We start from the raw sequence: 14,472 nt of genomic DNA, 5'->3' as shown, positions 1-14,472 counted from the left end.
ATCTGAAATATTTATTTTACCAATGAAATAAAATACAACCAAGAATGTTAATACCAAAGCAAACGTGTTTTATGTTCTGATCGCAAAATTTTCACACTTTTTTCTGAAACATCTGGAATATTCTGATGAAACTCACTTTTCCAAAACTCTCACTTTGCAATATAAATGTCTGTCACCATTCAGTTCCTTCGATATAAACATAATATTTATTGGAAAACGAGAACTATTTTAGATAGCATTATTTTGTCACGCGAGTGTACAGGAGAGGGCCTGGCATGGCCTAGCGCGTAAGGCGTGCGACTCGTAATGCGAGGGTCACGGGTTCGCGCCCGCGTTGCGCCAAACATGCTCGCCTTCCCAGCCGTGGGGGCGTTATAATGTGACGGTCAATCCCACTATTCGTTGGTAAAAGAGTAGCCCAAGAGTTGGCGGTGGGTGGTGATGACTAGCTGCCTTCCCTCTAGTTTTACACTGCAAAATTAGGGACGGCTAGCACAGATAGCCCTCGAGTAGCTTTGTGCGAAATTCCAAAACAAACAAACAAATGTACAGACGAACTGTTAACAAAGACCCTTTTAGAAAGTGAAAATTTAAATATTTCAATTTCTATTTACGGATGTTTTGATGAGATGTGGCGATAATAATTAATTCTATAGCTGAAAAAGGTGTCTTGAAAGATCATATCTTTGATTCAAATAAATAAATATAAAATGACTATTATATCTGCTAAGGTTCTGTTCAATTCTGAACTGCAAACATTTCAACTGTCTGGATCTCTTTATTCTGAAACTAATGAAGCTATTGAAGATAAAAGCTGAGAAATAAAAATAGTGAAGTAATAATATCTTATTCAGTCGATTGTATTAATATATATTTCATGTATATCCTGAGGAATTATAAATATTTCACTTTAAAATTATTTTGTTTTCTTAATTTCTCAGTATATTTTCCAAAATATTTATTTTTCTTCTAACGCTTCTTTCCTTCCACCCATTGTCTTGCCATTCATTTTCCTTGTCTCTTGTTATATATTTTTATTGTTGCTATGTTTTTATGTTTTTAATATAACGTATCACACGTTGCTTAGATACAACAACAGCAGTCACTTATTCCCTTATAAAAACAGAAACCATAACGTGGATTATGTGTTCTTGGTTTCATAGCAGCTGAAAACGTAACATTAAATTTGTTATTAAGTTTGTTCTACATGTAATAATTCTGTGCTACTGTATAATAACAATACAAGGTATAATACCTACTATGAAGAGTTCCGATCAATATCGCAAAAAAAAAATAGAATTTTAAGCTTTATTTTCAGAAATACCTATATTGCAGTGTACGAACACAGTACTTTATCTTTCGACAAGAGTTTGATAAATATAGATACGATTTATTTATTTTAGTTCGTTTAAAATTAGATATATTTGCAGTTTTAGTTTAATGTTTAAATTTGTTTTACCACAAAATGAATTTAAACATCCAACTAAAACTGCAAATATATCTAATATAAATGAATTTCAATCATGAAATTTATCTAGGTTGGCCAATAGGTAGCGCTACTAGTACCATCAGCAATGACTAATTTTATCGAGTTAAGGAACTTTTTTCAGTAATGTTCTGCCTTCAAACGAAAATATAGTAATTAATAATTTACACTAATGAAACATCAACTGACACTTTAAATAAATTCAGAGAATGTGCAAAGAAAAACTGTATGGTGATGAATGACTATAGTCCGTTGGTAAAGTGTGAATGCGACAATGACATAAAACGGCCTCATTTTATTATTCTGAAGGTTATTCGTCTTACATATTTATCTTAAATGCTTTTATACAGCTTTTTTTTCCTAGAAACACAATAATTTGCTATTGATATAGGTCATATGAATGTATACAAATTTAAAAAAATTGAGAAAGTGCGCGCCATAGCATGTTTTTTAGATTTTTTTACGTATTCATTGATTGTATCCAATTGAAAGGAGAGTGTTAATAGGCCACGTGTCTCAAACCTGAAAGTGTCTTTAAAGTGAATACAAACCGAAACCTAATTTGACAATTTACAAGGAAATGGACCAGTAATGTGTGCTAACCATGAACGACACGCCTAAAATGGGAAATATTGAGTTCAATATTTCCAAGTGGATTTTAAAATATGTCTGTATATACGAGGTCATCCCTTAAGTAAGGTCCTATTTTGGGTTCAGAAGAAGAGAAAGGATTTCAAACATTTTATTTAATCAATAATGTATGTTCCATTATTATTAATTACTTCCTGCCAACGATTCACAAGCTTCTGAATGCCAGTTCTATAAAATTCTTGGGGTTTGTAGGAAAAGAATGTAAAGAAGGTAGTTTTTGATGTCTTCATGTGTTCCAAGCTCTTTTCCATCAAGATAGTTCTGCAAACTTCGAAATAGATGATAATCAGATGGGGCAAGGTCTGGAGAATAAGGAGGATGTGGAAGTTTTTCCCAGTCTAGTTTTTTCAATCTTTACAGATGTGATCCTTACTGTATGGGGCCATGTATTAGCCTGTTCTAACACAACACCTTTACGACTGATCAAAGCAGGCCTCTTTTCTTTCAGTGCAACATTCAAGTGCTCTAACTGTTGACAATAGAAGCCCGATGTAATCGTTACATTGAGTGGCAGCAACTCAAAGTGGATCACACCAAGAAATCTCACCAAACACTTAATAAGAATTTCCTAGGGTGGAGGTCCATTTTGGGCTGTGCTTTAGCCAGTTTACCTGCATTGAGTTATTGTTTGCGCTGCTTAGCATTTTTATAATATATCCCTTTTTCATCTTCAGTCACTAACCTGTCCAAAAGAGGTGAGTTACCTTCCCAAGAGTGCAGAGAAGTGCAAATGTCTACTCTTGCTCTGAGGTTGGTTTCTGTCAAATCACCTTTCCAAGCTGTTGCAGATTACGGTGAACTGTTGAATGGGTTGAATTAAGCTTCTGTGCTAGTTCTTCAACTGTTACAGTACAATCTTCATCAAGTGCAGCTAGCATCAAGTCATCATTAAATTCAACAGGACGACCTCAACGCATCACTTAAGCTGTAGTCATCTGATCTGAACTTCGACATTTTCTTTCACTGAGAGATTCTGCACCATAAACACCTTGAATGTTTCATGTAGTTTCTGCTGCACTAACTGACTTTTTTTAAACTCATAAAGCATTATATGCCTAATGTGCTCCTCAGATACATCCATCTTGGTAAGGGTTTATTTGATTAATGATCTGGAAAAGTGGAGTTGGGTTAGTGTCTTTTATTTGTCTGAACATTTTTATACACAGTCCTATTACATATTTTAGTCATTAAAGCCTTCTACAAAGAAAGAAATGATGATGCATTTTTTGTATTAAATTTTCGGACATTACTTATGGAATGACCTGATAGATATATTTAAGTCAAAATAAGACACATTTTCAGAAGACAATAGTTAAAGTACAGTAACTTGGCAACATATTAGATCATATCAGAGTAAGAAACGTAAAAAGTGAAAATGGTTTTGATATTAATGACACTCAAAAAATTGTAGTGTTTACATATTATATATATAATTGGATGACTACAATAGATATTTGATCTTGTAGATAGTTTAGATCTATTAAATCTTCAGTATTTACCTGTTGTATAAATATTAAGTCAGTCTTTCTGAGTGATAGTCACTTAATCCAAAAGGTATTTGATGTGCTTATCCAGAAAAGTAAACTAATCTTTTCTGAAAAACCTTCATAATCATGGTTTAATTTTATTTAACATCTACATCTTTTTAAGTTTTAATTGCTCTTAAAATCTAGGGTAATTTAGGGCTTGCGGCTGGATGATTTTACAATGAGTCAATAAATGCATGAATGAAATAATATATATTCATAAACGGGTATATATTTTCACCAAGTCCATTCTTAACCTTCGTAAATAATTCTTACTAGCTTACATTTGTGGTTATTTATATGTATGTGCTCATGCTTATATAATAAGTTATTTGTTAATAATACTTAAAATAAATAGTTAGGTTTCGCACTTTTTCTTCTGCCAACAGTGATATCGAAAAAGTATTCTCTTGCTATGTATCTCAGAACGGCTGGTATGGGTATTAACACTTTTATTGATAAGAATCAAGAATTATCATGATATGTTAGTCATCATGTGCTCCTGCACTGAATCTTTCTTTTTATTATTTTAAGATAATAGATGTATGTATAGCTTACTGAAATAGATCTTGTTTTATTAAAAATGTTTCATCTCGATTTTTACGCAACTGTTATCTACCTTATTAACTGTTAGACGTTCAGACTACTAAACAATCATTAATTGAGATAAAACAGTCAACTAATGTTTTTAATACTGCCATGTCAGTGTGGATGTTAACGTGTAAACACACACTAACTCGAGTCTTACAGTTAACAATGTATACAAAGTTATATTTGAAGTATAAATAGATAATTAAAGAAACATTAGATTGATACAAATAAGTATTCTTCAGAGAGTTTTGGTTACTTGGTTTGAATATGGAAGTTTTGACAAACCTCACGAGACGTGCCTAGACCTTTTATTTCAAATGATTATTTATTCAGTGAAATAAGCAATTACACTTAAACAATCGATCGACAATATATGTTTGCCATATTTGTATTATATTGACTATTTCATCATTCACAAGGCTGCACTGAAATTACTTTGATATAAAGAACGTGTTTTACAAAATAGCTTAAAACGCCCTTTCCTTCATGATCCTAGGTCAAAAGCGATCACGACTTCTATGACAAGTATAAACTTATACCAGTGAACTCCCATATTTTAAAAACCTCTGACCTTCTTCACAAATGCTACTCCTTTTTAGCCAGAATACAACGTGGGAGTCTTAATGTCGTGCTTAATTTATCGTATTTAAACTGGTTCTCATTGAAAAGGCACACTGTAACATATACTTATAAAGATTGTATCACTAAATACACATTAGTGCAATATGAGACAGTGAAGCTGCCTGTACAGGTTTCCTTCTTTTAAAAAAGGTGTTTTAGTTATTTATTTTTATGTAGAGAAGAAAACGAAATACTGACAACGTATACAAAATCGAATATTGTATTGCCGTTGCGTGAAACTTTTCTTAGCGTGTTTTAGGCACACAATATCTGAATAAAGCTCCAACAACAACAAGTATCGTCTTGCTTTTATATTTAAACTTTTCTTAGCGTCTTTTAGGCACACAATATTTGAATAAAGCTCCAACAACAACAAATATCGCCTTACTCTTATGTTAAACTTTTCAATAGAATGAATAGATGAACAAAGCAACAACAATAAATTCTTGCCATTGTATAAAGCTGAAGTTCTTTAAATTTTTGTATGGAACGTTTACATTTATTCTGATATAAATATACTGAAAAACTTTTTGCCAACCGGTCTATCCGTCCAGTTACCTATCAGTCTACCTGTGTAGTTAAAATATGGTATTTTAAAGGGTTCAGCCTATCTATTTGTACGATTATCAGTTTACCCATATTGGTACATTCCTGCATAAAATTCGGGCGTTTCCTTCGTGTTATGCGAAAATTAAAAGGTGTGTAACATAGTCTCATAGGATGCAAGATTTATGTATGCTAAGTGCAGGAGTTCATGTTTGTAGAAATCAAGATTTTTTTTCCAGTAGCTTGTTATTATTTTATTAGTGTAATACCAACTAAATTTTAACAATGACATCTGTCTCAGCATTTATAAATACTGAATCTCGTGTTTTTATGTTATGCAAGGCTTGTATAAGGTACGATTAAAGTAAAAATCTAGGTAATACGGTGGTTAGATATTTGCCCTAAATAGTTGCATTGGTTTGGTCAAAATTTCCAAACATCTAGTTGATTGAAAAATTCGAGAAATGTTTAATTCCGATTAATTTCATAGAAAATATTTAACCAAAATTAAAACAAAAGTAATAAAAGTTTGTCCATTAATACATACAAACACTTCCATATTGATTTACTATGAGTAAAATATTTTTTAATATTCACTGATTAAGTATGTTAATAAAGACTAATTCGTGACTTGAATAGTTAAACTTTACTTTGGAAATGTAAAAAATAGCTTTTACTTTGAAGAAAAATAACTCATTAACTACCCCACTCCCAGCAAAAATAGAGAGAAGAAAATTGATAAAGGTTTTCTAAGAAAATTCTGTCCTATATTAAATTTTTGAAGAAAGTAAAAACTCAAAACTAAAGCATATACAGGAAATTACATAAAAACGGAAGTGACTATGCAAATAGACCTTAAATTATGTAAAATCACGAGTCATGTTAATTCATTTCTCTATCTCACCACCTTGGATCACGACTGCTTCCACACTGTATGCTTTGAGATAATTGACTTCCTTTAGTAACTGGTTTTTACAAGCCATTAACTAGTTTAAGAGATAAAGGTATTCCTAGGAAAAGAATCTTTTGAACGTTAAGTCTTTTATTTGTACACGTATTTGTTCCATTTCACCGAATCATTTCTTTTTTATTCTCTTAGAAACTGATAGCCAAGATTAAGCGGAAATATTTTTGTATTTCTTCACAATATTTTGAAAAGCAACACAATAAAATTATATAAAATTCATACAAGCCATGCCGATGTAATAAGCCTCGTTAGGTTTAACATTGCTCATTGCGGTTATACAGTTATAGCAGGAGGACGGAGGCTCTTTTGAAGAGGGTCTGGTAGAGCCATCTACAACTAGGCTAATTAATCAAAATTGGTGGAAATTGTAATTACGCAGGGCAGAATAGTAAATATTCACAAATTAGAGAGGATAGTACATAAGAGGAAAAAGTAGACAGTTTTTTTTCTTAGAAGAGAGTTAAGTCAAGCCTTAGTCTAACAATTTGCATTAAATGACAAAATAATGACAAATAAATTTAAAAAACATTTGCCATTAAAGTGTTGCTTCAAAATCGTTTAAATATTTTTAGAGCTCATTTGAGATTGTCCAACAATAGATAATGGAAACGTTAGTTTGTGTTTCTTATCATAGTTATTGTCAATGTTCTGAATATGTTCTAACAGTATTTGTAATTTTGAAACACCATTTTACTTAAGAGTAAGTTTTTATGTTGAATAAACAAAATCAAATTGTAATGACCTTTCTGAATCCTTTCATAAAACTTACTGAACCATTTTCAGCACACTTTTCGTGTTATTCTAAATGCAATAATTACTGTACTTTATATATATAGGTTAATGTATATTTACAGAGCATAAAGAACTTTAACTTTTTTACATGTACTCGTATGAATGTAATTATATCAAGACTGCTAAAAAGCACGAACGGTTCTAGGTTTCCAGTATATGTATATAATCGGAGTGGCTTCAGTGTGTTCACCACTAGGTTTCCAGTACACGGACATAGCTAATGCTGATGAGGTATATTAAGTTAAAAGCACAAGCTGAGTTTATGTTGCTCTTGTAAATGAACTATTTTCGGTTTCTACACATTTTACGTATTAAGTAGGAACTGATAAAATAATGTAATTTTTCATCAATTAAGACTGGAAGTTTATCTTGTGTTTGGTATTATGATGAAATGAACATTGTTGAATATTTGTTACAGTGATTCTAATAATTGCGAACAACCACAATTATATATAGGTATATCCATCACTGAAAATATCTGTATTTGTATAATGGTGATAAATTAAGTATTGCCCATCCAAGTCTAATTATGAATTAGTAATATTTTTGTTAATAAACATTTACTAATTAACAATCAGACTCAGCGGCTCAGATCCGATCGTCGCAAGCTTAATAAAAGTACGTAGATCACATGGCAATGGTATAACATATAATATGTCAAATAACACACTTCAGAAAATCCAAGTACAACAAAACAAAATACTAAGAGCAGCATACAGACTACCACCATACACTCCCGTGAGATATAGTAGTACATAGATCACATGACAATGGTATAACATATAATATGTCAAATAACACAATTCAGAAAATCCAAGTACAACAAAACAAAATACTAAGAGCAGCATAAAGACTACCACCATACACTCCCGTAAACTATATGCACCAAATCAGTAACTTACCAACTCTTAAAAACAGACTAACAGAAATGTCATACAAATATTATTTAAAAGCAGAACACAGAAACAAACTAACTGCATCACTCTGTAAATTAGCCAGGGCACCAACCAAATATATTTCACCATACAACATATTTCAGCAATTACAAATCACGCAACAAATTATATAAAGGACAAACCTCACGTATATAATATGTATTTCTTTTTCAGGTCTCTTTTTCGGCGCCTGTCCTGTGAAAGTGGGTTTACTCGGGGCACTCCCGTTTCCCCCCACAGCCAAATCTTAGGCATTGGATCTTTAGATCCCAGCCAAGGCAACTTTATTGCCATGACCTGAATCGGTCGTTTCGCGTTTTTGTTCATGTTCATATTTACTTTGATATCTACTTTTCGGGATCTGGTCTGACTGGTTTCTCCGGTGCTACCTTTGTCTCGCTCATCAATATTATGACCAACCTCACTCTTCCACCCAAGAGTCAAAATAAAAGAAAAACAAAAACCCCTGCTAATTTCAATAATCTATCACGAAAGGGGACGAAGAGGAAGCACAACGTTCCTGGCCACCCCAGTTAGAGAGAGAATTCTTCAGATTTCTTTCTCCCTGCCCCGTTAGTTTGCGTTTGCGACAATGGTATAAACATCCGAATTTATAATATATAGCTTAAAGTTATCTATGAACTTATTTTGAATAATAGTTATGGTATAATTACCATGTTTCATCTGTTTGTATTTAATGGAACCAAACGAAAAAAGAAAGACATGTTTAATTTATCCACTTTGTTGGGATCCGTTGTTTGTGGTTCACACAAACTTATGCAATTTTTATTACATGGACTTCATAACCATATGAACCATATCGTAACATAATGGAATTCTTTTTTTTAGTATATACGATTTCAATTTCAATGAACTCAAAGTTTTCTTTCTTAAATCACAATTACGCACATATTTTGAAGTAAAACTCTTCTTCCCTTACCCCCGTGACTCAGCAGTAAGTTTACAACGCTCAAAATCGGTGCTCCATACTCTAGACAGCTCAGATAGTTTAGCTTTTTCTTTAAGATGTAAGAAAGAAAAAAATATTAAATATATCGACTTTTTCGGCGGTGTGTGTGTCTTCTGATAGCAAATCTGCATACACCTATCTTCTGTGTCCATCAAGGGGAATCGAGCCTCCTAATTTTAGCGTTATAAATCCGAAGACTTAACTCTGTCCCGCCAGGGAATTTTTTCTACTGACCACCAAGGAAGCTTTTGTAAGTTTGCAATTACTAGTATTCTGTTCGTGAGATATTAATTCCACCAAACAGCAACCTATACACGTTTCCAAAAGAATGTATTAAAATATCTAACCTCCCTTTACAAATGAATTTGCTTCCTCACCCAAATTACATTTAAAACATGTAACTAGGTCAAGAACTGTGCAGTCATTAGTTCGTAAAACATCGTGAGCATAAGTACTGTAAAGAAACTCGAGTAATTAAGCATTGTCTACAAGTATCATACGGATTTATATGATAAGACATGTTGACCCGCTTGCTGGTAGTATTTATTACAATGATATCTAACGACTCATGAAAACTAATTTCGAAATTTTTATTGATATAAAAAATAAAACAACATTAACTTAATTGGAAATGTAATTACAGTATCCATTTCCCTTTTCGATATTCTTAAAACATAGTACGTAGTGAATTACAAACGGTTACTACAGAGGTACAACTGAGCTCGCTGTCTCATTCTTCAACTATGTTAGTGCTGACAGCAGTGATCACACGCAGAAAATGATATGGTATAATTTTTGAAGTAATATTTCACTTTACTTGAAATTGTCACACTGTGACAATAATAAGCAATTAATATTGCTTCAATACCAGTGAAGCAACGTTCACTGATGCTTAATCACCAAGCATTAGGTGATAAAGTTCACCTAAGTGTACTTTTATTGTAAAAGTACAATATTATTGTAATATTGATTACATAATACAATCAAAAATTGTATTAAATTTGTGTGTAATACAACAATATTTGTTGTATATTGTATACAATATACAAATAAAATTCCTAACATTCAGGATGCAGTTTTAGACATTCAGTAAATGCGCCTTCTGTAAGATCTGAGATTTAATCTAAAGTTTCAAAATTAAGGGATAATTTTGAATAAAAGACACTCTTGAATAGTTTATGTCTGCAAAGCGTGGCATCAAAAGTGTCATATAATAACTAATATCTGATGCTTTTATTTCTTATCAGCTTCGTCAGTTTTATATCATAGTTATCAATATCAATTATTTCTAGACGTTTTTTAAATTTTTTTCGTTTCAAATTAAATTACTTAACGTCACAGATTGTATTATTTAACGTCACATACTGTATTATTCTCAATGAGGCAAACTTAAGACTTATAAGATCACGATATTAATTATTATAATTCACCAGAATAATAAAAATATAAACTCTGTAACGATGTAATTTTATATTAATTTCTTTCGCGGCCCGGTATGGCCTGGTGATTTGGGTGCTAAATTCGTAATCTGAGGGTGGCGGGTTCGAATCTCCGTCACACGAAACATGCTCGTCCTTTCAGCTGTGAGGACGTTATAATGTTCGGTCACACCTGCTATTTGTTGGTAAAAGAGTAGTCCAAGAATTGGTATCGAGTAGTGATGACTAGCTGGCTTTCATCTAGTCTTACACTGCTCAGTTATGGGCGGTCAGCACAGATATCCTTTATTTAGCTTTGCACGAAATTGAAAAGAAACTGATTTTTTTGATGTTATAAAATATATCTGTTCGGTGCAGACATTGAGGGCTGCTAATGATTTACTTTTAGTGGCTAAGTGTAATTATCATACCCCTACAATTCTGGTTAATAAGTATGTGTGTGTGTGTTTTGTTATAGTAAAACCACAAGGGGTTGTCTACTGTGTCCACCGAGAGGAACCAAACCCCCCGATTTTAGCGTTGTAAATCTGAATACTTACTGCTGCTCCACCGTGGGACTGGTTAATAAGAACAGGTTCTTTAGAATAGAAACAGTAAAAAGACTTCACTGTGACATATCTTTTTCTGCTTTCAAAAAGTATGATAAGAACGTAATTTTAAATGTGACCTGCTTAATCGTTTCTTAACTGCTATACTTTAAAGAACTGTTTTGATGTAAAACTGTTTAAAATATGAACAAAGACTTGGTGAAAAAAAACGCACACTATTATTAGGAAAACAAACACATTTTATAATGTGGCATTCCCAGGCACATCGATAACTTTCAGTTCAGAACTGAAATAGAAAAATCTTGATATAACAAATATCGTAATGCAGAGTTCAACTAAATTCCTGAGCTGAAGAAAAGAGATTAGACAAATGTAAAAATGGTTTATTTATATTATCACAATTCAACTTATAACTCTTCGCAGGATTAGGACACAAAACACAGAACAGCATTAGGCTCTAGTTACGTATTAACAGTTCACAGAAAGATATAAAGTTCTGAGCTAAATTGAGAAAACTTATCACAATAAGGGCAATTCTTCCAGAGTAACTTTGCCACCCTTGTCGTTTGCTCGTCCTATAAACTGAAATTCGAGGAATATGATATTCCAATACGAGAGATATGACATACAAATACTAGGGATACGGTATTCAAACAGTTATTAATTTCCAAATAACCAATGCCATTATAGAATCCATTAGCGCAGCGGGTCACAATCTGTGGTTTTCGGACCACCACTGGTCCATAGAAAGCTTATGTGATTACAGAAAGAACGCAGCTGCATATATCATTATGTATATATATCATTGTAGTTCGCACAGACAAGGAAAAAAAAATCAGAATCACTGCATTAGTGCAAATCTAAAGAATTATCCAGCAACAAAGTACGTCGGAAAATTTAACAATACCCAAAAGGGAAATGACCTATAACAATGTGTGGTTGTAGCGCAAATGTTCCTACCTAAATGTTGCTCCTAACTCTTGTATTGTTGAAATATTTCGTAATTTCTGGTAAACAAGTGATACACTCCTTGTTTTTTAACCTGAAAGAAAAAAAGATATAGTATTTTTCAAATACCACATGCATATATGTTCACTTTAAAGTAACAAATTAATATTTCTTAAGCTTCAATATTCGTTAATTTTCTGTATTAACAGATTTGTTCCTTGTAGTTGTATAGTTTGCGAACTTAATTTATGTGTAACCTGTTTCACGTATTTTTTGTTGTTTTTTGAAAACGCACAAAGTTACACCACGACTATCTGCGTTAGCTATCTCTAATTTTGCAGTGTAAGACTGTAGGGAATGCAGCTAGTCATCACCACTCACCGCCAACTCTTAGGCTATTATTTTACCAACGATTGGACCGTCACTAAATAACGCCCCTACGGCTAAAAGAGCAAGCATTTTTGGTGTGACGGAGATTCGAACCAGCAACCCTCAGATTACGATTCGAAGAGCCCTAACAACCTGGCCATGCAGGCCTTACGTATTTGTTCAAACAGTTTTATTTTTTATTTCACTTTCCATTTTTAATGATTAAATTCATTTAGCTTAGAGAAAAGTTGACAAACCATTTTATTCTTGGTTAGAAATAATCTACCTTTTCCGTCAATATCGTGATACTAATGTCGTCTTTTCTGGAGATGGAGATTATAACGTTTTGCCATAAATTAGCATATAACTCGAGCGCCACCTACATCGACAATAAATCAGAGCCGGTGGGTACTTTTGACAAGAAGGTTGTCAAGTTCCAGTTATTTTTTTATACTGACATATCTCTATATTTATGCATTAAGATGTTCGTACTTGCTTCCTGACGTGTCTTTACTTCATGTGAAAGATACGAAAATATTCGTTTCCACTGATAAACTTCCAAGAAATAATTAACTCATGAAAAATTTCATTTCTACCAGATCTGATGATGTCAAAACGAGCACACAGAGTCTCAAGGTCTAATCCAATTGTAATTGTTTTAAAATATGAACACCATTTGTTTTATCATATACGAGTCTATGTCACATAGTATTCAAAAGTATAGATTACAAAAGATGAAAAATTCATACAGTGATTATATATTACTGCATTTTTATAAGTCTCACCAATGAATCGTTGTTAAGCTTGAGGGATTGCAATGTCAATAATCAGGGATTGGTTCCTGCTGAGGGTACATCCCAATTATTGGGTCCGTAATAACAAAGAATCAATATAAATGAATCCTTATTATTCAGTATGCTTACTTCTTCGATAACAGAAAGAACTTTTGGGTGTCAGCAGAAATAATTATTCATTTCGCGTTCTCGATTAATCTGGGGTGTAAAGAAAAGTCACACTGTTGAAAATAAAGAAGAAATGAACACCAATGAAAATAGCTGAATTGTATAATGGGATTAATAGGATATTCTGGACGATCCACGGCTTAAGGGATATCAACTAAGAGTGTTTTTGTCACGATTATTTCTGAATATTCCTGAAATCGTGCCTATAATCCTGAGGTATCATAGTTGCGTTTCTTAAAAGATGGTTCTTATTCGTGCAAATAGTGCATGATATGAAATAACGATCTGATAAAAACAAACATATCTTCTGTTTCTTTCATAAGCTTCACTTTATATTCTTCTTCGTGACAACCAAGTCTGGCCAGCTTTTGTAATGTTTGTCTGTACTGAAGTTCTTTTTGCCGAACAAGTGAACAAAAATTATCATGGAGCAAAAAAATGTTTTGTTACAAAAACTTTAAACACACAAAACAATACTATATGTATAACTCTTAAAAATCCACACGAATTTATAATTTAGGTACCAATTATAAGTATGCTAAATAATAACGTACTTTTAGTTGATCACAGCACAATACATCACAACATATTTGTGATACTTTATCAAAGATGACCTAGTCATACAGAGCTACAACTGATATACACTTCAATGTTTTGTAGTTAATATTAAGACCAGAATAAAGTCAGGTGTAGTAATACATAAAATCAGTTCAATTAAAGCAAGCATGTTTAGCCTTTACTTGTTTTTATAAACAATTTAAATCTATTTTGCTTTATCTAGCTCTTTCGTCATTAACATTCTTGTCTTAAAACATCCAGTGGTGGAATCTTAATGAGACAAGAGATGGCAATCAGCTAAGTGCTTTTTCCGAAGGAAATAAAATCAATAATTTTCCAGAGTAATTCAATATATTTTTAATTCAATAGATTTTTATTGAAATATTTTTTGGTTAAATATTTTTTAATCATTATAAAAAACTCCGATACAGAGTATGGTCAACTTGCACTTAGGATTCTGATTGATTGCTACGTTTAGAATGTACTCCTAATTAAACTTGGAAATAGGAGCGAATGAGGTCATTGTTGTTTTTTTATGTGACAGCAAATAAATTATAGATTAG

This window comes from Tachypleus tridentatus, chromosome 11 (genome assembly GCF_004210375.1).
Source record: "Tachypleus tridentatus isolate NWPU-2018 chromosome 11, ASM421037v1, whole genome shotgun sequence".
NCBI classification, from domain to species: Eukaryota; Metazoa; Arthropoda; class Merostomata; order Xiphosura; family Limulidae; genus Tachypleus; species Tachypleus tridentatus.
Note: the sequence above shows the minus strand (reverse complement) of the source record.